We start from the raw sequence: 24,490 nt of genomic DNA, 5'->3' as shown, positions 1-24,490 counted from the left end.
CTCCCAGGCCATACAATGATCTAAATAAAAAATTAACTTTAAGACAGTTGTTTTCTAATCTTTGGATTGAATTTAGCCTTTTGCAGTTTCCATCACTATTTTCAAAAGTAAATGAAACTTCTGAGTAATCTGTGGTGTTCAGTTATGTTCTGTCAGTCTCCTTTAAATGGAAACTTGCTTGGTTTTACTTTTCTTGATATTTTTGAAAACTAAAAGCACGATCTGTGGTGGATTGTTTCTTAATTTGGATTGTCATCTATTCCTTCACAATTAGATTCAGGATGTACTTTTGAGGGTAAGAATACCGCTGAGGGACTGAAAGTGTGAGACCCTGGGTTGCATCTGTCATGCCCTGAAGAAAGAATATCACAAATAATGTATCTTTCGGAGCTGGAGGGATAGATAGCACAGTGGGTAGGGGTTTGCCTTGCATGCAGCAGAGCCGGGTTTGATTCCCAGCATCCTATCTGGTCCCCCAAGCACCACCAGGAGTAATTCCTGAGTGCATGAGCCAGGAGTAACCCCTGTGCATCTCTGGGTGTGACCTAAAAAGGAAAAAACAAACAAACAAACACATAATGTATCTTTCTTAGCACATCATATTGGTAAGATCCCGATTTGGGTTTGTTCCCTCAAACAGAGATGTAAACTCTTTTGACTTATTAAGGTTTTTTTTTTTCCCTTTATTTTATTTTATTTTTTTTTACAGTTGTAGATTTACAATTTTTTGTGCTTTGGTTTCAATTATACAATGATCAGATACCCACCCCTCCACCAGTGCCCATTTTCCACCACCATGGATAATATCCCTCCCACCCCCATCCCCCCATCCCCCCTGTCTCTGTGGCAGGGCAATCCCCTGTGTTCTCTCTCGACTTATTAAGGTTTTAATAAACATCTTATGAAAGTTTGTTACTTTAGGGAATGTGCTAGGCGAGGGGCCAGAGTGATAGTACAGCGAGTAGGCATTTGCCTTAAACACGGCCAACCCGATTTTGGTCTGTGGCATTCCTTATGATTCTCTGAGGACCACCAGGAGCAATCCCGGAGCACGGAATCAGGAGTAAGCCCAGAACATCACTGGTGTGGTCCCAAAACCTAAAAATTAAAAAAATAAAATGTGTCAGGCTAGTGCTTCTTAAACTTTTGGTCCAAAAATATTTTATACTGTTAAAATCTTTTAAGAAACAAATTATTGAAGATATCAAAGAGCTTTTAGTCATATTAACAATTGTTATATAAGAAATAAAGACTATTGATTCATCACTTTTTTTTTTTTGCTTTTTTTTTGGGTCACACCCAGCGATGCACAGGGATTACTCCTGGTTCATGCACTCAGGAATTACTCCTGGCCGTGCTTGGGGGACCATATGGGATGCTGGCACTCGAACCCGGGTCGGCCGCGTGCAAGGCAAACACCCTACCCGCTGTGCTATCACTCCAGCCCCTCATCACTTTATTTTAAAGTAGGAGTAATTAAAATATTACATATCAAGAGGAAGTCTTTATTATTTTATGAAATAGAATATTCACTCCCAAATGATGAATAAATGCTACAGCTGTACTTTTTTTGTAAGCCTTTTTATTGTCCACTTAGAGACTATTTAGATTCTCTTATTTACTCTGGATTCAGTCTGTTGAACTATGATATTTTTTGGTTGAAAAAATATGCAATTGGAAAAGAAGGGGCAATGGTAGTTTTCTCAGATGACTATGGATAATATCTGATACTATTGTCATTATTAAAAGTTATTTACTGCTTTTGTTTGGGGGCCACACCATTGGTGCCTGGGGTTGGCTGCATGTGAAGCAAATGCCTTAACCTCTCTGCTACCTTTCTGGTGCCCACTTTACATGTAATTTATTGTTTTTGTTTGGTGGTTGCTTTTTCTCCACATCTGGCAGTGCTGAAGGCTTAATTCTTTATTCTGCACTCTGGATCACCTCTGGCTGGTTCAGGGGACCATATGGATGCTGGGGATTGAACACAAGATCATCCATGTGCAAAGCAAGTGCCCTGTCTGCTTTACTTTCTCTCTGATCCCTACAGTTTTAATTTAAAATAAATAATAATGTCTTTTTTTTAAGTTTTATTTGTTGAATCACCATGAGAACAGTCACAAAGCCTTTCAGTTTAAGTCTCGGTTGGTCATACAATGATCAAACGCCTGTCCCTTTGCCAGTGCATATTTTCCACCACCAAGAACCCAAGAACCCTCCAACCTCCCCCCACCCTGCCTGTGTGGCAGATTTCTACTTTACTCTCCCTCTCTACGTAGATCACATTTAATGTTATGACAAAAGACCCAACATTATTATTTGGAATTTTCCCCAACATTCAGACCTGCCAAAAAGACATCATTAGATAATTTGTTTTCTATTGCTGATTATGAAGAGCATATGATGTCGTGTGGCCGCAATAGTGGCCACATGATTTTGGATTTCTGATATTTTAGTAATAAACCTAGAGGGATTACTGCCAAAAGACCCTGGGTTCTGATATTGGTTTGTGTGCCTCTGGGATCATGGTTGTCCAGGAGCCAGAGGAGGCATTGTGTGGGTGGCAACCCAGGGCCTTGTCAGGGCAGGAAGCAAGGCCAATTCCACCCTTTACCCCATGAGACCCCGCGTGCCTCGTCAATGCAGTCTCATACCTGGCTGTCCATTAGACTCTAAAAGATGGAGGCCACCATGCTGCCACCACAAGGGGGGACAGGCAGAAGGACAAATACCCTTCTCCTCCTAGGGTGGCATTGCATCATAGTTAAATGCACAGTCCAGATGCATTTTGGTTGGCCATTATATTTTGCTCAGGTTTCCCCACCACCATTCAAGTCTGCCTTCCAGGGACAGACGATAGATCATTTACTTTCCATTGCTCACTTTGCATATCAGGCTCACTTTCTTTGCCTATGCAGCTGCCTGGTTTGGAAGAATAGTCCTGGTGCCCACATACCAGAGCCATGCTTGTAGAAGCTCATGGTCGCCGGGATTCCATCTGGAGAAGGCAGGGAGACAGCACCTAGCCCATCTGGGACCTCCCAGTGATATCAGCTCAGTATGGGGCCCAGAGAATTCTCAGGGAGTTGTGGAGCCCACCAGCCAGTTTTCTTCACTGCTGTGTGCTGAAAGATGGCGCTGGGGGCGAGTTGTTGGCATGACTTCCTAGATCAGGGGCTGACTGGAAGCTGGGCAAGAACTGCCAGGCCTGGCATCCCCATGCGGTTTGAAAGAACAGTCCTGGTGCCCGCATACCAGAGCCATGCTTGTAGAAGCTCATAGTCGCCGGGATTCCATCTGGAGATAAGTGATAATGTCTTAAAGTTTAATGGCAATGTAAAATATAAAACATTATCTGTGAACATTTTCATCTCTGTACACTAAAATACACTGGTTAATCACAAACTGAGTGGACCTTATATGCAGATGTTTTTGTATTTTGGTCGTGTACAGATGTTGCATATTGGTCATTTGAAAGCTGTTGGTTTCCTGAGTAGGACATATCTTCCAACTGATTCTGCTTTTTTTCGTAATAACTTTGTCATCACATTTAGTCATATCACCTTCAACTTCTTCAAAAGCTGTAGAATTTAAAGTGGTAGACACAAGTCTTCCAAAATTTGGATTTTTCCTGAAACAAAAATTTGTGTGTTTATTTTTTGCAACTCTATATTGTCATTTTCTTTGAAATGACAGGCTTACTTCATTTATTTCGAGAAAATGTCTATGCAATCCCTTGGTTTGAATTGCTATAGTTTGTCAGTTTTTCTTTCAAGTAAAGGCCATGAAGGAACAGGTGTGAAGACACAACCACTGATTCATCTCACAACTCAAGCATTTGCACCTGTGCTTTCCCTGCACAACCAGGGCACCTCGATTTGGGAAGTACTTGACTTGTTTACTATCAACCAATATTAAACAATAAGCTTTCAAGAGCCGGAGTTTAAGAAAACATATAAAATATATCACTTCATCAAGAACTTAGAAATTTACAGTTACAAAAGTTCCCTTTGTTGCTTTTGCTGTTGTGGTGGTGGGGATTACACATCCACACCAGGCAGAGTTGCTTGCACTTTTTGTTTTGGTGTTGTGAAGAGTTACATAACACATCACGGTGTTCACACACCAGATCACAGTGCTCACGGAGAATTACACTTCTTTAGTGGAAGGGTTTGCACATATACTCACTGAGGGTCACACCTGAGTTGTGGTACTTAAGTATATTCTGAATATGGTATTTGTTAATATTATTGCAGTACTCACAGTCTCGCTTTATCAGGGGTCACACTTCCTGGCTATACTGCATGCAGGTACTTACACCTGTTTTGTGGAGTTTAAACAAAAATTGCTGTGTTTAACTTGTGGTGCCAGAGATCACAGTTAGTAGAGCTGCCAGGCTCAAACCACAGAACAGGCAAGGTTGTACTTGGCACATGCAGCAATACTGAGGATGGAACTCAAGCCCTTATGCTTGAAGAGAGGCATTGGAAGTCACTGAAAGATCCTCAAAGTTTTAAGTGCAGTGTATTGAAGAATACAATGATTACTAACACAGAATTCTATTGTGTTGATCTGTGTTAAGATGTCAACAGTTTTATATATCATTACCTTTGTAATTTGTGCATGCATTAAAAGAATGATACAGGCAAATAACATCTTAATAGTCATAAAAATACATCTGATCTAAAAGTCTCACTGCCATGGTCTGAGCCCCACACTTTGAGATGACAGTGAGATAAGCATTTATGTACAGGTCTACATACATAAATATATATGTTTTGTCCTTTAGGAACTTAATGTTTAGTGAAGCGGGGAGACCAGATGACAAGAAGTGGAATGAGGGAAATGTCTATAATATGTAGGCATAACTTATGGCTAATATTTTATTTTAGCTCTTGATTTCAGTTCATGGAAGCTGATTCTACTATACATTTGTTCAGTCTCAAATGTCAACCACTGGTCACATATGAATATCTATTGTTTAAAAATGTGACTATATCTAATAAATACTTGTTCTAAATATAAAAATACATAGTACATTTGGAAGTTTTCGTATGGGAGAATGTGTGTAAATGGCTTAATACTTTTTATACTGACCGTATGTTGAGTGATAATCTTTTGGGTATATTCAGTTAAGGTGTTAACATTATTTTCCTTTTGGGAGAGTTTGGATCACACTCAGCAGCACTCAGGGGCTGTTTCTGGTTCTGTGCTTGGGGTTCTTCCTCATGATGCTCAGGGGATTTATGTGGTGCCAGGCATCGAACCAGTGTCAGCCTCATGCAAGGCAGGCACATTTACTCTTCTTTGGCACTTGTTAAAATTATTTTCATCTGTATTTTATACTACTAGAAAAATGTATAGTCACATGTATGACTACTGTTATACTTCTGTTAGGAAGTATTGTTATGAATACATACACAAATAAAATACTGATTGCAAACCAGAGCCAAGCAGAGAACCACTTATGATAATGCATCACAATTCAGCCAATTCTCTCAGAGGAAATCCAATAGGGCCCAGAGTACTTTATTTAATACTGTGATTTATTGGATTACTTAATGTATTTAAAGGAGTATTTAAATCACTTGATAAAGCCTGGTGTTATATCTGTGTGCAAAGGATGGGCAACTGACTTCGTCTTGGGGAGGTCACAGAAGGGTTGTCTCAGTTGACGTTAAAAGAAAATGAGAAAATTATCAGTTGAATTAGGTGCAAGTAGAAAGGAAGGAAAAGTCTACTCCAAGGAGATGGAACAGAATTTGCAAAGAAACAGGGCCTTTTTTCCAGTGTCCATTTGGTAAACACCAAAATTTATAGAGGCTTGTTATAATATCGTAGCATCACCACCTGCAGTTATTTACATAAAATTCTTTTTTTCCTGCAGGCACTTGTGTATAAAAGGGAAGATTTATTTTATTTCCCTGCATTTCTCAAAGATCCATGAATTTAAAATGATATATTTTAAAATCTGGGAAACATCCTGAGCTCATAGTAAAAGATACTTTGGAATCACTATTTAGGTTTATAGACACACATGGGACTTTGCTATCCACATCTTGCCAAAAATGTGACCTTTCTCATCTAAGATAGTAAAACCCTAAATTCATAATAAGTAAAACTGCTGTACAGCAATAGAGAAAGTTAAAAAAAAGTCTGCAAAGACATAAAAATCATATTATAGTATATTCTGCAATGACATCACAATTGAGTATTGCAAATTCAGAGTGCCAGGAACTCAAAAAACACCATTTTGACTATTACTTGATATTATTGCTAATAGCCCAGTTACTACTGTGTCAACTTGGAGAACAGGTCCACACAAACGAAGGAGTTTAAACTGGTAAATGAACATCTTATTTGATCTTATGCTTCCTCAGACTTAGAAGAAAAATGTGTCTGAAGAATCCTAACCCAACTACCAGCCTCACCATTTCCCTGCCTAATTGTCTCACTTAGGTAGAACTTTGCAAACAATGGTTGCTTCTTTTATTTCACTTTGCAAACAATGGTACTAATTATTTGTGTTTATTTGCTTAATGTCCCCTGGAGTGTAAGAGAAGAAAACTGGCCCTCAACTATCTGTTTTGTGCTGGACAACACCTGGAATCCGGGGAGGTTCTGGTGATCAAGCTCACTCACTGTGCCTCAACTTCCAATAATGTCTTTCTTAACTGACAACCTATTCCTCAATTTTTCTCCTGGGAATTCTTGATAATAACTTACAACTTTGCTCTCAGCATTTGTTTTGGGTGCTGGGGAAGCTAATGTAGGGCCTAATACCCAGGGAGGCATATCTTTTCCCCTCATAGTTCAGAGTCTCATGGATCTGTGGTTCATGCTCATTTTTAAATATTTTTAAACCTGGGAGGGGGGTGCGATATTAAATCCATATGGTTCCAAAAGTCAGGATATTAACTTGCAATTAAAAAAAATTGCTCTTATCTGCATCTAGCACCATGGCTCCTCTTTCTGTAAGTAATCACTCTTGTTAGACTATCATGTCTCTTCCCAATGCTATCTATGCAAAAAAAAAAGGTAAATACAAATATGGTCTTTCCTTCCACCTTTTATACAAAGACAGCATGTTCTGTGCTGCCAAATTCTTCTCTTTTCACTCAATGAACAATAAAAGTAGCTAACTGTTAACCCTCTGAAGTAAATACCATTATTATCTCCATTTTATAGATGCTTATGTTGAGATTTAGAGAGGTTAAATGACTGCCTAAGATCACACAGCTAAGAGGAAGTGGAGTCAGTTCTATTTATCTGGCTCCAGAGTTTGGGCTTAAACTTCTAAGTTACATAATTTGTCATTTTACACATTAAGATGATGATCATGATAATATAATATAAATAATATACTATACAAATATATTATGTTTTATGTAATTATTCATCTTTTGTGTGTACTGTTAAATACTGTTATGAGTACATAGTGGGGCTTTTTTTTTCACTTTTAAATGCCTGTGAAGCATTTCATTGTGTAGGTGATTTAACCAATCTTCTACTGATGAATTATTTTAGTCATTTCCAAACTGTTTGCTGTATTATAAAATTACATAGAATATAAAATATAATGATAGTAATTAATACAATAATCTAAATGAACCACGAATATCAAATCATGCTCATTTTCTTTGTGTGTGGGTCCATCTGGGTGATAAATTTCCAGACAAAAAAAATTACTGAGTGAAAGGATCTATGAATTTTTAGTAAGAAGATGATGTCAAGTTGCTTTTTAAGGGACTTGTCCCCCTCACATCCCCACCAAAGTACCTGTTTCATCAGAGTCAAATGTAGAATACCAACTATAGACATACCTACCAATGTACCATCTTGTCTACTGAAGATAACTTTTTTGATTTTAAAAAAATTGGGGAGGGGGAGACCACACCCCGTGGTGCTCAGGGATCACTTCTGACTTTATACTCAGTGTAATTCCTGGCCAACTTGGGGCATGATATGGGGTGATATGGATCAAATCCGGGAGCTGAATGCAAGCCAAGTACCCTACCAGTTGTACTATCTGTCTGGCCTTCAAAATGTACTATCTCTCTGGCCTCGTTTTGTGAGTCCAAGGAAAACCAAATTGCATAAATAAAGTCCAGAAACTTGACCTGAGTGAAAGGTCCAGACAGAAACATGACATACCAAAAGCAAAACAGAAGGTACTTGTTATTTATACTTAAGGGCAAGAATATGTTAATAATTAAGATCCCATATGGGATGGCCTGGGTTTCTAAACTGTCCACTTCCTCTGTAGAAAGAGGAAGGTAGTTGAATTCTAGGAAATGCCACTGGATTCTGAACATAGACAGGAAATGTGCTATCTTCTCAGTGACGAAGGGGAAAAACTGATGATCTGAGCCTCCAAAAACTCTCTGACTCACATGGAATCGAATGATTTTTTTCTCCTTCTAATTCCAGAGGCCTGACTGAGTACAAATTTATGGGAATTTACCAAATAGGAATTCAAAGGACTTTTGAATTCAGGAAATTGTACTGGGCTCAGCGATGCCACCTCAATTGATTTTGCTCTTCTTTTGATTCTTTTGGAAATGATGGTCTCCAGATTTTCAAGTAGGAGTAGATTTTGTTTACTATGAAGAAAAATAGCATTCCTGCGTCCCACCAGGAATGATCCCTGAGCACTGTTGGATATGCCTCAACCCATCCTCCACACCCCCCAACCCAAAATAACCCTAAGTGTTTGCTTAAAAACTACTGAAGAAAGGTCATTGAAACCCAAACAATTCTTCCCTTTTCCCTTCCATACAATAGTTTCAAAACAGGACTCCAGGCTTCTCTGATGAGATTCAATAGAAATAGGAAGTCTGTAAAGGGGCTGGAGTGATAGCACAGTGGTTAGGGCGTTTGCCTTGCACGTGGCCTACCCGGGTTTGATTCCCAGCATCATGTGTGGTCCCCTGAGCACCACCAGGAGTATTCTTGAGTGCAGAGCCAGGAGTAACCCTTGTGCATGGCAGGGTGTGACCCAAAAGGAAAAAAAAAAAGCCTGTAATTACAGGCCATCCATCGACCTGTAAATCCTGAAATACTGTACGCTACATCCTTCTCTCTTGGATTTACTTCTCCTCGCTTCAGAAATTATCTCTTACTAGAATGTGTTGGTCCAGAAAAGATTCAAGTGGTGAAGAAAGGGGCACTGATGGCCTGAGGGGAAAAGGCACAGAAGAGACAGGATAGAACTGAGCAAAATGCATGAATCCAAGACATTCTCTGATGTTTTCAGATTTACTGCTACTAATCGTTTTCAATCACCATTGGAAAGAATCCAGGAGAGAGAAGCTTGATTGAGAATGGATTGGTGAGGCCTTACTGATCATAAAAATAGAAACCATTCCAAGTTGCATGGCAGTTTGATATTAAAGATGAAGATTCTAGCAATACAAGTCTATTCTGGAGAGCTTCCCCTAAGGACATAACGTCATATAAGAAAAAAAAATTGTTTACTGAAAGATAATTGCAGCATTATTAATAAATCTGAAAGCTAAGGCATAACTTAAAATTGCCCAAATAGGGAACTGGTTAAATAAATTAGGGTACATATATGCAATGCAATATTATGCAGCCATTAAAAAAATTTAAGTCATTTTAAATGGGAAGCAATGTGCAAAAGTGATTTACTTTATGATTAAAATTATGTAAAAATATGCATAGGAGGAAGACAAGGAAAAATACCAAAATGTTAAATGCTTGCTAGTCTTTGGGTGGTGAGAACTGTGAGAAAAATCTAATCTTTTTCTTCTAATTTTTGGTATGAACTTTAAAAATTGAACACATTTTTATCTAAAACATTTTAAACCATATGTGTATATATAAGATGTACACAATTAATCATACTAATTTTATATGCTTGATTAATATAAGTCTGTGTATAAAGTGGGCTAATTTTCTGCATCACCAGTGAGCTACTGAAAGGATGACTTAGGGTTCAATATATAATCACTGAAATCAGTAACAAGTGCCAATAAAATGCTTCAAGGGATCTTACTGGGAACATTTTAAGTAATTGAAAATTCATTTTAATCAGTGTAATTTGCATATAAGCAATAGTAGATTTAATAAAATCCTTAATTTCCCCCCCATGGATAAATTAAAACAAATTCCATTTATGCTGTTTGTTATATTTATGCCTGGCAATATATGCCTTTACAAAAAATTCACAGGTCAATTTTAGATTTTGCAAGCCCAACCCAAATTGGATAATAAAAACAAACACAGTTTAATTGTCTATTTATAGGTGCTTTGTCTAAGAGTACAATAGAATCTTTCATCGTGGGTATTGAGAGGGATCCAATGCTATAATCTATACACCTCACTTACATGTGCTAATTAATTATCTTCAGTATCATTTGCTACAGGTTTTGTGAACACCTGAATTTTTTCCCCCCCAGAAATGCCAGGATTTGAATTTGGTTTAACTGACTTCAACCAAGAAACTTACTTCTGACTGTAAAAACACTGGGGATTTTTTAGCCGGTCTAATGGGTTGGGTGAAGAGGGGATGGAGAGGAGGAAGTAAGGGTGCTTCAGAGCACAGCTCACCATGTTGGAGAAATAACAGTTCATTCTTTGTTTCGTTTTGTTTTCTATTGTGTCTATCACCTATAACTGGTGGTGTTGGAGTTTATTAGGGGTTCAAAGGTGAATAGACATGATCCTTGCCCAGAGACAGATGTTACTTACAAACTGTTGTTCTGTTTGATACAAGTAGCATCTATTTGTAAAGTCAATTGAGAAAGAGACAAGAGGAAGGAGTGAGAACTGGCAAGACAGAAAGGGCTTCTGAGATGCAAAGACTGGTTAAAAATCTCTTCACTCTAAGCAAGGAGCTTATTTAAACAATAATATATTTTACTCGAAGGAGAGCGATAGCACAGTGGGTAGGGCGTTCGCCTTACAAGCGGCCAACATGGCCGACCCGAGTTCAATTCCTCCGCCCCTCTCGGCAAGCTACCGAGAGTATTCAATATGCCAGACACAGTAACAACAAAAGTCGCCAATGGAGACGTTACTGGGCCCGCTCGAGCAAATCGATGATCAACGGGAGGGCCTTTACCTTACCTTTACCTTACTCGAAGGGGAAATATGGTACTGGGGACCAAACTCTGGCCAGCTATATGCAAGATAAGCACTAAACCTGCCGTACTGTGTCTCCAGATCAAGGTTTCATTTCTTTTTCTTTTCTTTTTTTTTTTTGGTTTTTAGGTTACACCCAGCGATACTAAGGGGTTGCTCCTGACTCTGCATTCAGGAATTACTCCTGGTGGTTCTCAGGGGACCAAATGGGATGCCGGGAATTGAACTCAGGTTGGTCGCATGCAAGGCAAACGTCCTACCTGCTGTAGTATAGCTCCGGTCCCAGGTTTCATTTCTTATTATATAATTTATACCTGCTAAAACACCATTTGCCCTGCATGTAACAGCTATGCATAAAGTGTTATAAATGTGATTTAATTATGATAAATGAAAATATTAAAATTTTCCAATTGAAAAAAGGGATACAAGAATTTTAATTTGTGTTAAACATTGAGAAGAAAATAACTTAGGGCTATTGTAAAAAATCTCTCGAGAGAACACAGGGGATTGCCCTGCCACAGAGGCAGGAGGGGAGGGGGGATGGGGGTGGGGGGGATATTATCCATGGTGGTGGAAAATGGGTACTGGTGGAGGGATGGGTATCTGATCATTGTATAATCAAACCCAAGCACAAAATATTGTAAATCTACAACTGTACCTCATGGTGTTTCACTAATAAAAAAAAAATTAAAAAAAAAAATCTCTCGAGGGGCGGCCGGGGTGGTGGTGCTCCCACAGCTTCTCCTAGCCGCCCACATTCGGGGTGGGCCCTGGCCGCTCCCCGAGCCAGGGTGGGCAGGCCATGGGGCAGACAGTGGACGAAATGAGGGCCAAGTCGGTTGGTTGATCAGATGCCGTTTATCCATTCTCCCTACGTGCCTGCCCCAGTCTCTCTGAGCCCCCCATTCTAGTCTCTCACTGCCTCTCATTCCTCCTCCTGTCTCTTCCACCCAGTTCTCCGCGGTCCATCTCGCAGCCTGGGCTCTCTCTCTCTCTCTCTCTCTCTCTCTCTCTCTCTCTCTCTCTCTCTCTCTCACGTGCTGCTCCTGTATTCTACATTCTTCTCTCTCTATCCCCCTTGCTAGCCTCTGCACAGTCCATCATGCTGCCCTGCTCTCTCTCTCTCCAGCTCTCCTCTCTCTCCAACTCCCCTGCACTGCACTCTGGCTGACACTGTACCCAGTCAGGTAGCCAAATCAGCATAAGAAAGCCCTTCCTGAGGGCCCACCAACTTCAAAAGAAAGACCACCGAAAGAGGTATTCAAAAGCCCTTCCTGACGGTCCAAGGGCAAAATACCCCTTAAGGTCTTTTTCTCTTTTCCTTAGTCCAATAACTATATCAACATCTTAATACTAGTTATATTTGTATGGACACAGTAAGAGATACATTGAGAATTGTAGGGCAGCTCTCCTGGGAACATCTTGCCACAGACTCAGTCCAGATTAATCATTCCTAACCCTAGCAGGGTCCAAATCTAGTTACTGTTTTTTGGATCATGAAAGCATTTGTCCATGATCAAGCTCTTAACTTATGGCGCTTTGCCCAGGCCCATCTTGATGCCAGGGTGGCACATAGCTTACCACTTGCCCTGGATCCATCCAGTCCCTCGTTGGGACCCTGCTTTTGGGGGCCCTAGGAAGTAAGGGCAGCTGAGGCTTAGATGAGAGAACAGATGGAAAATATGCCCAGGAGAAAAATATCACTGAGAGTCACATTACAAAAGCATAGCATATACTGTCTTCTTGTATCCATACAAAAAGGACATTGCTCTGAATAAAATATGCAAACGACTTAGGGAGAAGAGAAAAACAATATTTACAAGTCAACAGAGCACAAAGAAAGAAGTTACAAATAAACAGAGGAATAGGAGCACTGTGATGGAAGCAACCCAATAAACCTAAACCACCTGAGGCTATGCAGGAAGGACAAAACAGTGTTATCCTACAGGCTGGAGCGATAGCACAGCGGTAGGGCGTTTGCCTTGCACGCAGCCAACATGGCCGACCTGAGTTCGATTCCTCCACCCCTCTCGGAGAGCCCGGCAAGCTACCGAGAGTATCTCGCCCGCAGTGCCAGGCTCTGCCAAGCTACCCATGATGTATTCGATATGCCAAACACAATAACAACAAAAATCTCCAATGGAGATGTTACTGGGCCCGCTCGAGCAAATCGATGAACAACGGGAGGGCCTTTACTTTACTTTACTTTACATCCTACAGACTATAAAGATAAAAGCTAAATGAGCACACTATTACTGGAGAAAGGGGCTATGTTTCACACAATCAATATTTTCCTGTGCCCCATATTTATTTGATGTCAATCAAAATGCTATATTGGCCAATTAGTGTTCAAAATTGCAGTATGCTTGTGCACATACAGTTTCTTAATGGGTACTCAGGGAATAGGGACAGTAAAATGCTGTTGTCATCACCGTAATGTTTCAGGGATATATTCTAGATGTAATGATGCTGGGCTTGCACTCATGCAAGGCAGGTGCAGTGCCACTGAGCCATCAGCCAGGTTCCCTCTAGCTATTTTTTTAGTATACCGCATGTGAAAGAGAACACATATATGCAATGAACAGAGATGTACACCTATCTTTGAGAATTAGCATCACTTGTACTTTCATCATTTCAAACTGCCTTTTGAACCTCCATTTTGAAACAATCTCTTTCTTTGACTAGCTGCCCTTCAAACCAGAAGTTTATCTGCCTCATTGACAAAACCTGCTCTTCACAGTAGATGTTCAATAAAATTTCTTCATAGTGCATACCTCATAATCAATATGAATGTCATGCTCAGTCCTCACTCCTTCCATGTACTTTTTGTCAGTCACGATGAGCACTGGAGGCTCCTTGGCTGTTTTTTCACAAAAGAGGGGCTGGGGATGCATCCAAGGAGTACCAGAATCAGCACCAGGAGCACCAGAACAGCCAGATCTTATCAGTAAGTGTTGGGTTTCAAGGTTCACATTAGACTTGTTGGTCACATGTATGCAACTTCTTTCAGGAAGAATCAATCCTGTTGAATGATGAATACTTTAAACTTAAAACTGTGCCTATTTGCAAAGTGAGATGAAATATTTATCTCAAGGTTATTGAAAATATTTAATAAGAAATTGAGCATAAAAACTTGGCAAATGATTTTTAAAATTGCTATAAATTGGTGATAAGTCTCATGTGCCCAGTATAGAGGTTCTCAGAGCTTGGAGTTAACACACTGTGCAGGGAAGAGCTAGGGTTCCCAGAGGTAATGATGCTGTAGCATCGCATATTTTTAAATTTCACTTTGAGAAATAATTCATATAGCATAGCATCCACTCGTTGAAAATATGTAATTCAGCTGCTTTTTATACACACAGATGCTTAAGCAGACACCAATACAGCATTTATAATATTCTGATCATCCCCCAAAGTAACCATACCCATGAGCAGCCCTCCTATTTCTCCAATCTTTCTAGCTTTGCTATACTTCTAGTCACTAATACACATTTTATCTTGGGATTGCAGACCAAAGAGATAACTTGATAGGCCAAAGCTTATGCTTTGCACACAGAAGGCTTGGGTTTGATCCCTGGCACCTCATGTCCTCCTGAGAATTGCTGGGAGTAGCCCCTGCACAACATTATATGGTCCCCAAATCTATCAATTATCTATATATTATATGTCTATCATTCATCATCTATCTAGAGAGAAAGAAAATATGTGTGTACATATGTATATATCTTCTCTATAGACTTGCCTATTTTGGTCACTTAGTGTAAATGGAATCTTAAAATATCCTGTATGAGTGGCCTCTTACTCAGCATGTTTTTAAGACTGATTCATGCTATAGCATGTATCAGTATGTTTAACTACATGACATTTTATTTATTTATTATTAGGGGATTGTTGGCTTGTTTATGCCTTTTGGTTATTATGAATAAGGCTGCTATTAATTTTGGTACATAAATTTTTCTAAGGCCATGTTTTAATTTCTACTGGGTGCAAACCTAGGAGTGGACTTATTTGCTAAGAATTGTTTAATGATTGATGAGGTTTATAGACTTGAAGGGAGAGAGACTGTTGGAGAAATGTGAGAGAGAAATGATACATTTTGAATAGAAGTATGGAGATATAAAATAAATAGGTCTGTACAGGAAACCAGAAGTATAGAGAAATAGGAATAAGCTTAAAGGGAAAAGAGGAGTTAACACTTCTTTTTGATTGGCACTTTGTTTTGAAAGCATTAGAGGACCACTGGTTGGCTAAAAGCAAAAGATAGCCAAGATCACCAGGGAGGCCTCTGGGGTATCAACTTAGTTTCACAGCTGGAATTCTATCTGGTCAACCTCTGGCTACCTCTGGAGAATTTTGCACTCTTAGCGCTACCCACATTAAATATTTGTATGTCTGTCTTCTTATATTAATAATGCAAGATATTCAAATATTAATAACACAAGGTATGGGTACACCTTACATTATTTATATAAGTATTATATCAATTAATGTTATTGATATATTTATAATATGATAAACTATTTTTTCTTAAAAGTCATCGCAAAATTCAAAAAGGCTTATTTAATTTGATCACAAATATGTATTAGATTGTTTTTGAAAGTATGTATGCCAATTTACATAGACTTTTTTTTTCCTGCAACAAGGTATATTCATTTTAAATAGTAAAAAGTAATCTCAGAATTCTAATAAAAATGGAGAAGATGACTCATGATTTGAACTTAAATCCTCTGAAATTAAAATTCCTTTTGCACTGATAACTTTTAACAATAGAACTTTCAGAGGGCACTCCTTGTTTAATCTAGGTTAAAGGGCAAGAACCTGAATTTGAGACGCTGTCATTCATAATGATTATTTTTTATGACTCTATGCTGTGGGAATTATTAGACATTATTAAGAATGCTGTTGTGCATTTCCTCTTTCAAAGTTGCAAATGTCAGGCTACGATTGAATCTTTTTTGAGTTTTATTCAATGCATTTTCCAGTCCTTTTCCATTAAGGGCCTTCAGAAATAATATTTCTCTGTGCTCATTCCAAATTGAATTTAAGTTTGACTATTGAAACAGCATGTAGCAGCTTTTTAATTTCCTAATTCACATGGTAAACAGCAAAAGTGGAGCAATATGAAAGGTTTGGGGAAAGCTGTATAAACCCTGATGGTTTACATTTTCTAGCATTTGTTTTATTGGCTTGCTTTTATCTTTTTTGAAATTGAATACAATTTGGGAAAGTTTAAAATGCTGTCAATATACATGAAACCTACAGATTCTTATTTAATACCTACTCTGTCAGACACTATGGTCAGTCTAGGGTAGAAGATGACAAAGATATAGGCTTCTTCTTGGGGATGATGAGAACAGACACAAATATAGCTACGTGTATATTTGGATAAGTGGGATCTTCTACCTTGGGATCTAGAGCAAGCATGCCTCTTGTCCCTCGGAAGAAAGAACTTCGAGTGATGTCATCATTGGCTTATTACCCCCAATCCCTGGGACTTATTCACCTAAAGACATTTTTCATTTGGTGAGGGGGTCAGAGGGGGGGAGAAAAACTCAGGTGAAGAGAATTGTGAGTGACAGGTGATCTTTGTCTTCACTTTCAACTGTTATCAAAGGCTATTTTTCCTTCCTCTTAGAAACAGTTTTTATAAACTCTTTTATGAGTTAAGTATTTTAAAAGATTGATTTCAGTTAGTTTCGGACTTCTGGGTGAAAAATTGAGGAGACCATCCCCGAGGTAAGAAATTGTGAAGGTGAAGGTTTGGCGATCTGTTTTGAAAGGTCGGAGTGGGTGTTGGGGGGGGGGGGGGGTAAATTAATATCTCAGTTAATGGTTTGCCTCTTGATTCCTAAGTGGTAGGGAGATATGTTATTGTTGCTCTCTTGACACTGACTATCAGTGAAGGCTGCTCTGAAAATCAGGTTTGAGAAAAGGAAACAGCTATCAGAAGACTTGAAAGTCCCACTATACGAGGATGATACACAGGATCCAAGGACCAATTTACAGGGGTCACTGTGAAGGCCTTTATCAGGAGGCTTTTACCAAAAGCATGCAATGACAGTTTGTCCCTGGAACAGGTAGTTTTTAAAATAGGATGGTGACTGGCTAGCCAGGCTGTAGTTGGAAGAGAAGCATAAAAATAAATGTTTTGCATAAGATTGAGCAGACATAATTACAATACGGGTTAGAAGAGTGGCAAAAAAAATTAGGCCCAGAGGAAAAAAATATCAAAAGCAAATTGTAATTTTATGTTGTGAACTAATTGGAAGCTTTAAATGGCAATTGAAATTCTTTCTAGGCCTCAGGGAGATGAAGCAGTCTTCTTCAGGATGTTTGAACTTAATTACCAGGTGCAGCAAGAGTGGAAAAGATTTTACAAAATTACTTAAAATAATCATGTTGGGCACCAGGAATGGTTATATTTATCTAAGGTCTTTAGCACACTTTTCAAGTGAAAAGATAATTTATATCATTAAAAATTTATTTAGTAGAATTTTAATGTGTCTATAGATGAATGGGGAATGTTTGGAAAATGTGCTCTGTACCCTGTCAGAAATTCATTTGGGCTGAAAACTGCATAAGGGTACACTTCCTTAGTGTATTATGTCATATTTGCAGCAAACTGTTTTTATGTTCTTAAAATATTTTTGAAAGACAAAAGTAATATAACATTTTAGAAAAACAAAAAAAATGATCTATAATCTTTACACTCTATTACAAGAACTCATCATCAGTTTATGGGCATATGGTTTTTGTATTGTTATGCAATTTTGTATCATGTTCTCTTTTTCCTTATGAAATGCATTTTTTCTTATGTTGTTACATATCCCACATTTTAATTTAAAATTTCAGTGGTTGCATGGTATTCCTTCCAGATGTGCCAAAAATTGTCTAACTGTTGTCAGTAGAATGAAATATTTAGACTTTTGCTAATTTTGGTCATTAAAAATTAAAATGCAATGAATGTATTCATGCGTAAGACTCTCCTCCTTCATCTCTTGTTCTGGTTCCAGACTTTCAGTTATTTCTAAGAAGCAGGATTATGGACATTTTCTTGGCTCTGTGTATACATTGTTAAATTACTTTACAAAAGGCTATTCCAATGAAATAAAATGTTATAACATATCAGACTAGAGAATCTATTGTCCTTAATCAAAAGTTTGTCTTTCCTTTCTCTTTCCCTCTAATTTAATAAGATCCATATTTTAATTTATGTTTCTTTTATATTTTTAAAAAATTTTTATTAGTGAAACACCATGAGGTACAGTTGTAGACTTACAAATTTTTGTGCTTGGGTTTCAGTTATACAATGATCGAGTACCCATCCCTCCACCAGAGCCCATTCTCCACCACCAATGATCCCAGTATCCCTCCCACCGCCCATCCTCCCCATCCCACCCAGCCTCAGTGGCAGAGCATTCCCTTTTGTTCTCTCTCTCCTTTTGGGAGCTGTGGTTTGCAAAAAAGGCATGGAGTGGCAATCATGTTCAGTCTAGAATCTACTTTCATCATGCATCTCCCATCCTGAGAGGATCCTCCCAACACCCCTTACTTGGTGCTCCCCACTCTATCTGAGCAGTCTTTTCCCCTAGCATGTGCGGCTGGCCTCCAAGCCATGGAGTGAACCTCCTGGAACTTATCTCAACTATCATTGGGTCTAAGTCTCCTATTTTGTTACTTTATATTCCCCAGATGAATGCAATCTTTCTATGTCTGTCCCTCTCTTGCTGACTCATTTCAATTAGCATGATACTTTCCATGTAGTATCACTTGTATGTAAATTTCATGACTTTGCCTTTTCTAACATCTGCGTAGTACTCCATTGTGTAGATGTACCAAAGTTTCTTTAACCAATCATCTGTTCTCGGGCACTCGGGTTTTTTCCAGATTTTGGCTATTGTGAACAGTGCAACAATGAACATAGAAGTGCAGATGTCATTTCGACTGTACTCTTTTGCCTCTCTGGAATATATTCCCAGGAGTGGTATTGGTGGGTCAAATGGGAGCTCAATTTCTAATTTTTTGAGAATTGTCCATACTGTTTTCCAAGAAGGCTAAACCAGTCAGCATTCCCACCAGCAGTGAAGGAGAGTCCCTTACTCACTGCATATGCGCCAACACCGGATGCTTTTGTTCTTTTGGATGTGGGCCAGTTTGTGTGGTGTGAGATGATATCTCATTGTTGTTTTGATCTGCATCTCCCTGATGGTTAGTGATGTAGACAATTTCCTCATGTGCCTTTTAGCCATTTAGTATTTCTTCTTTGAAAAAGTTTCTGTTCATTTCATCACCCCATTTATTGATGGGATTGAATGTTTTCTTCTTGTGGAATTCAACCCGTGCTTTGTATATCCTTGATATCCACCCCTCATTGGGTGGGTATTGGGTGAATATCCTTTCCCATTCTGTAGATTGTCTTTGTATTCTGGTCATGGTATCTTTTGAGGTGCAGAAACTTCTTAATTTAAGATAGTCCCATTTGTTTATCTCTGTTTCCACTTGGTTGGTCAGTAAAGTGTCGTCTTTGAAGATACTGTTAGCCTCAATATTGTGAAGGGTTTTGCCAACCTTGTCTTCAATGTACTTTATGGATTTTGGCCTGATGTTGAGATCTTTAATCCATTTTGATCTGACTTTTGTTCATGCTGTTAGGTCGAGGTCTAAGCCCATTTTTCTGCATGTGTTTGTCCTGTTATGCCAACACCATTTGATGAAGAGGCTTTCCTTATTCCACTTCACATTTCTTGCTGCCTTATCAACGATTAGATGTTCATACATTTGGGGTTGTGTGTACAGATATTCCACCCTGTTCTATAGTTCTGCCACCTTGGCTTTGTTCCAGTACCATGCTGTTTTAATTATTATGGCTTTGTAGTAGAGTTTGAGGTTGGGGAGGGTAAAGCCTCCCCATGTCTTTTTCCCAAGAATTGCTTTAGCTATTCTTGGGTGTTTGTTGTTCTATATGAATTTCAGGAGTGCGTAATCGATTTCTTTGAAGAATTTCAAGGGTATCTTTATAGGGATCACATTGAATCTGTGTAATGCTTTGGGGAGTTTGCCATTTTGACGATGTTAATTCTTCCCATCCATCAGCAGGGGATTTGTTTCCATTTCCTGGTGTCCTCTTTTATTTCATGGAGTTGCGTTTTGTAGTTTTCATTATAGTGATCCTTTACCTCTTTAGTTATGCTGATTCCGAGGTATTTGATTTTCTGGGGCACGATTGTGAACGGGATTGCTTTTTCTTTTTTTTCATAATTTTATTTATTTTCTTCTTTTATTTATTTATTGATTCACTGTGGGAAAAATTACAAAGCTTTCAGGTTTAAGTCTCGGTCATACAATGATCAAACACCTTTCCCTTCACCAGTACTCATTTTTCACCACCAAGAACCCCAATATAGCCCCCCCCAAGAACCTCAATATAGCCCCCCAACCCTCTCAATGCCTGTGAGGCAGATGCTTTCTACTTAACGCTTCTCTATATTGATTGCATTCATTATTTCAACAAAAGGTGCACCATTATTGTTTAGAATTTCTCCCCCAACAATCAGAATTTCTGAAAAGGCACTGTGAAATACTTTGTTTTCTATAGCTGGTATGAGAATCATATAATGTCATATAATGATTTTGGATTTATGCAAAGAGCCAGATCATTACGAGATTGGTTTCTGTGCATCTGGTGTTATGGCTGTGCCAGAGAGCCACTCGTGGGGGGCAACCCGTGACCTTGGTAGGGCGTGAAGGACGAGCAGTACCTCCCCCCTTCCCATGAGACTGCAGTTGCCCCGTCACCGCCGGCTCATACTTGGCTTTCCTATAAGCTCTGAGGCGGCAGCCACCTTTTGCTGGGGGCGGAGGAGGAAGGCGGAAGGGAGCAACACCCTTTCCCTCTCGGAGAGACATGGCGCCGTAGTTTAATGCTTGGTTCATTCACTTTTCTGCCGCAAGCTGCCAGGCTCTGGATTAAGTCCGTTTGCCTCTGGAGCCATGGCTGTGCTGGAGAGCCACTCGTGGGGGGCAACTCGTGACCTTGGTAGGGCATGAAGGATGAGCCAGTACCACCCCTCTTCCCACGAGACTGCAGTTGCCCCGTCACAGCCAGCTCATACCTGGCTTTCCAATAAGCCAATACAAGGCGGCCACCTTGTATGAGAACCAGATGCATACAAGGCCATACATGTATGCATACATGCATACAAGGCCACCTTGTATGCGGTTCAGATGCATTTCTGCCAAAAGCTGCTGGGTTTTGAAATTTGTTTCTGAGTCTCTGGGAACATGGCCATTAATCTGCTTGATCATGAGCCAGAGAGGCCATTTGTAGGCGGCGACTCAGGGTCTTGCTGGGATGGGGAGGAAAGGGCTGGTACTACCCCCATCTGGTGAGGCCCCATGTGTCTTGTCACTGCAGGCCCAAACCTAACTGTCCTGTAGCCTCTGGAGGATGGCGGTCACCAGGCCAACAGGGGGAACAGGCCAAGGCGTGAAACCTGTTCCCACATGGATTTGCCCAGCGCCAGTAACCTACTGCAGGAACAGGACGCATTTCTGCCAAAATCTTTTGGGTTCCAAGATTCGTTTCGGAGTCTCTGAGATCATGGCTGTTAAGCAGTTCGATCTGGAACCAGAGAGGTCATGCCTCCAATTATATAGCTGAGCCGGAGGTGGTTTGTGGGTGTGTCCCCCACATACCTAACTTTTGGCTGTTTACTTTTTTGGTAAACTTTGCTGCGGGGGGCCCCGCCAGACCACTCCACCGGCTCGCGGAGGTGGCCCTAGGGTCCATAGGTGCAAGGAGAGACTGACCAAATACAAGACACAAGAGACATAATGCAGTTTAGAAGCAGAGAGAAAAAGGGACAGGACAGAACAGACAGGATAGCAGACAGGATAAGACAGGACAGGACTTTATTCAGGGCAGCAGGGATATTATGTACCTTGCGATGCAGGAAACTATGCATACATCACTAGGCCATGTCCATATATGGTTAGGAAAGTTACAAAGTCTGTATGTTTCACATACCAGGCATGAGGTAGTTGCACAAAAGGGTCATGTCCATATGTGGTTAAAGATGTCACAGGATCTTTACGTTGTTGAATACCTTCAGTCACAAGGAGAAGCAGTAGCAGATGTTGCCCGGAGATATCTATATGTAGCTTTGGATTTGCGTAAGAGGGGCCAAGATGGTCACAGTTCCGGACGTGCATCGGCCAGGGTCAGAGGGTCATGGAGGTCAGCTTCCCACACTTTGCCCCAAATTTTTGGGGTCTGGCCAAAGGCACAGCAGCAGTTTTGGGGTATCTGAAAGTCTGACAGTGCCATCAGGCTGCTGATGCATTCATCTCACAGGTACAGATTGACCTGCTGGCAGCACCATACCCCCAGCCCTGTGATTTTAGCAGCCTCTTCTTACTCGTCTTTTCCCAATGATTGAAGGTTCTTTCAGGGTCAGGGGAATGAGACCTGTTGTCGTTACTGTGTTTTTCATATTGAATATGCCACGGGGAGCTTGTTAGGCTCTTCCCGTGCAGGCAGGATACTCTCGGTAGCTTACCGGGCTCTCTGAGAGGCTTATATTTATATATTTTTCTCTATTATTTGTTGCCTACTGTCTGAACCCCATCAGATATAGTGTAGTAATAGTGTAAAAGGGGTAGGAAGGGGGTAGGAAGTGTCTTATAATTTGCGCAGTCCGGAAAGCTGCCTGGAGTATGGCAGTGGTTGGGTAGTGGAGATCGGCTGCTGGGGCTGGGTCCCTTGGGTTGGGGAGGACTCTCACCCACCCCACAGCCTGGCGTGGAGTCCCATTCCCACGCATACCTCAACAAAATGACTTGGTTTTATTTCAATTAGAGATGGAATGTTTTAGATAAAAGTTATGTGATACTTTGGGGCCTCTGTTTAGTCTATTTGCCTTAACTGCAAGTGAATTTCCTGCAATATATCAAAAAGGATTCACTGAAAAGAGTTTGGTGATCAAGTCAGCTTGGAATGAGCTTTCTGAATGGTGGAGCAGCAGGTGAGGCAGAAAGAAGGAGCTTTCTCTGGTCAGAAGACTGGTACATTTGCACCAGTGCTGGTGCTCCCCAGCCCTACTAAAAAGTTTGATTGGTTGTTTTAAATTGGGGCCACTTGGGGCCAGAGTGATGGCACAAGAGGTAGGGCATTTGCCTTGCACGCAGTTGACCCAGGTTCGATCCCTGGCATCTCTTATGGTCCCCTGAGCACTGCCAGGAGTAATTTCTGAGTGCAGAGCCAGGAGTAACCCCTAAGCATAACCTGGTGTGACCCCCCCAAAAAATCCAAAAAATGGGGTCCACTCTCTGCAGTGCTAGGTACTCAAGGCCACTCACTACTCCTGGGTCCTGTGGTGGGGGGATGAGGAGCGAATCAGTGCATAGGGTTTGTGTAGTGCCAGGAATTTACTTGGGGGGTTCACAAACTAGGCCTGTGCTCTAGCTTTTGAATGAGCTCTCTGACCCCTACATCCCCATCTCTGTTTTGGAGGGAATTGTACTTCAGGTTTCTTCTGAGAGTCCAGAAAGTACGAAGTACTTACTATTCTAAATAGATGAGGCATATTAACAGTTATTTGAGGTTGTGTGCCAAAGAAATCTGTTGAACAAAGCAGTGTCAGAAGACTTGTCAAGAGTTTTCACAGGGTCCCAGAGATGCAAGAAAGTATAGTAGAAATGACATCTTCACTTGTATGTTCATTTCTGCACTGTTTACAATAGTCAAAATCTGGGGGGAAAAAAAACCCGAGTGCCCAAGAACAGATGACTGGTTAAAGAAACTTTGGTACATCTACACAATGGAATACTATGCAGCTGTTTGGAAAGATGGAATCATGAAATTTGCATTTAAGTGGATCAACATGGAAAGTATCATGTTAAGTGAAATGAGTCAGAAAGATAGGAACAGACATAGAGAGATTGTACTCATCTGTGGAATGTAAAGAATGGGAAATTAATACCCAAGGATATTAGACATAAGTACCAGGAAGTTTGCTCCATGCCTTGGAAGCCAGCCTCACATGCTGGGGGAAAGGGCAGCTCAGATAGAGAAGGAACTACCAAGTAAAGGGTGTTTGGAGGACCCTCTTGGGATGAGAGATGCATGCTGTGAAAGTAGACTGTAGATGGAACACGATTACCACTCAATACCTCTATTGCAAACTACAAAACCCAACAGGAGACAGGGAGAGCAAAAGGGAGTGCCTTGCCACAGAGGCGGGGGAGGGTGGGTGAGGATGGGGCGGGGGTAGTGGGAGGGATACTGGGATCATTGATGATGGAGAATGGGCACTGGTGGAGGGATGGGTACTCGATCATTATATGACTGAAACACAAGCATGAAAGTTTGTAAGTCTGTAACTGT

The sequence above is a fragment of the Sorex fumeus genome, unplaced genomic scaffold (assembly GCF_029834395.1).
Source record: "Sorex fumeus unplaced genomic scaffold, SorFum_2.1 ptg000183l, whole genome shotgun sequence".
In the NCBI taxonomy this organism is placed as follows: domain Eukaryota; kingdom Metazoa; phylum Chordata; class Mammalia; order Eulipotyphla; family Soricidae; genus Sorex; species Sorex fumeus.
Note: the sequence above shows the minus strand (reverse complement) of the source record.